Raw genomic sequence first — 2,571 nt, forward strand, 5'->3', positions numbered from 1 at the left:
ACACTCTTTCATGATAAAAACTCTCAACAAACTAGGAATAGAAATTACCTCAACATGATAAAGGCTCTATAATAAATGCCCACAGCTAATATACTCATTTAGAAAAAAACCTTCAGAGTTTTAGTTCATATCAGAAACAAGGCAAGGATGCTCACTCTTGCCACTTCTATTTAACATAGTCCTGGCAATCCTAGTCCAAATAACTAGAAATGAATAAGGGGGGGAAAAAAGCATCCTAATCAGAAAGGAAGAAGTGAAAGTGTCCTTGTTTGTAGACGATGTAATCTTATATGTAGAAATTTCTAATGAATACACACACACACACACACACACACACACACACACACACAAAACTATTAGAACTAATAAATACATTCAGGAAAGTTGCAGGATACAAAATCAACATGCAAAAATCAGTTACATCTCTATAGACTGAAATAAACTGTTTGAAAGGAAAATAATCTCATTTACAGTAGCAACAAACAACAATAAAATACTTAGGAATAAACTTGACAAAGGAGATGAAAGATTTGTACACTGAAAACTACAAAACATTACTGAAAGATATTGAAGAAGAAACAAAAAAATAGAAAGATAATCCATGCTCATGATCTGAAATAATTAATATTGTTAAAATGTCCATAGTATTGAAAGCAATCTGTAGATTCAATGCAACCCCTGTCAAAATCCCAATGGCATCTTTTACAGAAATATAAAAAACAATCCTACAGGGCTTCCCTGGTGGCGCAGTGGTTGAGAATCTGCCTGCCGATGAAGGGCACATGTGTTCGTGCCCCGGTCCGGGAGGATCCCACATGCCGCGGAGCGGCTGGGCCTGTGAGCCATGGGCGCTGAGCCTGCGCATCCGGAGCCTGTGCTCCGCAACAGGAGAGGCCACAACAGTGAGAAGCCCACGTACCACAAAAAAATAAAAAAACAACAAAAAAACAATCCTACAATGTATTTGGAATCATGAAAGTCCTTGAATAGGCAAAATAATCTTGAGTAAGTAGAACAAAGCTGAAGGCATCACATTTCCTGATTTCAAAATATATTCCAAAGCTACAGTAATTAAAAGTATGGTCTTGGCATAAAAATAAACACATAGGCCAATGGCACAGAATAAAGAGCCCAGAAATCAATCCACACATGTATAGTCAACTGACCTTTGACAAGGGTGCCAAGAATATACAATGAGGAAAGTATAGTCTATTTAATGAATGGTGCTGGGAAAACTGGATATTCACATGCGGAAGAATGAAATCTGATCCTTATCTTACACCGTAGACAAAAATCAAACCACAATGGACTAAAGACCTAAATGTAACACCCAAAACTGCAAAACTTCTAGGAAAAAACATAAAGGAAAAGCTTCATGACAATGGTCTTGGCAAAGATTTTATGGAAATGACACCAAAAGCACAGGCAAAAAACCAAAAATAGACCAGTGAGACTACATCAAACTAAAAAGTTTTTGCACAGAATAAGAAACAATCAACAAAGTGAAAAGGTAACCTACAACCCAATAGAGAAAACACTATAACCCACTTAGAAAATGGGCAAAGATTTGAATAGACATTTCGCTAAAGTACACGTACAAATGGCCAACAGATAGATGAAAAGATGTTCAACATTACTAGTCATCAGGGAAATGCAAATCAAAACCACAGTGAGATGTCACCTCACACCTGTTGGGATGTCTATTATCCAAAAAACAGGGAAAACAAGTGTTGGTGAAGATGTGGAGAAACTGGGTGCCTGAACACTGTTTGTGGGAATGAAAAATGGTGCAGCCACTGAGAAAAACAGTACTAAAATTCTTCCAAAAATTAAAAATAGAACTACCATATGATCCAGCACTCCCATTTGGGGACATTTATCCAAAAAGACCTAAAATCAGGATCTCAAAGAGGTATCTGAACTCCTATATTTATTGCTGCATTATTTACAAAAGTGAAGATATTGAAATAAATTAAATGTCCATTGATGGATGAATTGATAAAGAAAATGTGGTATATACAATGGAATTTTATTCAGTCTTCAAAAAGAAGGAGATTCTCCAATACAGGGCAACATGAATAAACCTTAAGGACACTATGCTGAGTAAAATCAGCCATTTATAGAAAGACAAATACTGCACAATTCCACTTATATGAGGTATCTAAAATAGTCAAACTCATAGAATCTGAGAGTTGAATGGTAGTTGTCAGGGTCTGGGGTTCCAGGGGTAATTGGGAGTTGCTACTCAGTAGTCATAAAGTGTCAATTACACGAGATGAATAAGTTCTAGTGATCTGCTGTACAACACTGTCCTTAGGGTGAAGGATGCTATATCTTAAAATTTTAAGAGTAAATGTCATGTTAAGCATTCTTACTACAAAAAAAAATATTAAATAAAAAAATAGAATTGTTCCTTGGATTAAATACAATAAAATGTAAAAGTGGTTCATAGAGTGACTGAAACATGTTGGTATTTAAAAAAATAAATAAATCTGATTTAATATGGTCTGATATAGAGAATTAGAAAATAAGCCATTCACTTTTTTTTTTTTTTTTTTTCGCGGTATGCAG

The 2,571-nt window shown here is 35.3% G+C and overlaps 1 protein-coding gene across 1 annotated transcript in view; it reads right to left on the bottom strand.

Moving 5' to 3' along the window:
- Positions 1 to 2,571, bottom strand: part of SI (sucrase-isomaltase) — a 101,893-nt gene that overhangs the window by 27,775 nt on the left and 71,547 nt on the right. The gene's annotated exons all lie outside the window — the stretch shown is intronic.

Source organism: Lipotes vexillifer, unplaced genomic scaffold (assembly GCF_000442215.2).
Source record: "Lipotes vexillifer unplaced genomic scaffold, Lipotes_vexillifer_v1.1 scaffold763, whole genome shotgun sequence".
Taxonomy (NCBI): domain Eukaryota; kingdom Metazoa; phylum Chordata; class Mammalia; order Artiodactyla; family Lipotidae; genus Lipotes; species Lipotes vexillifer.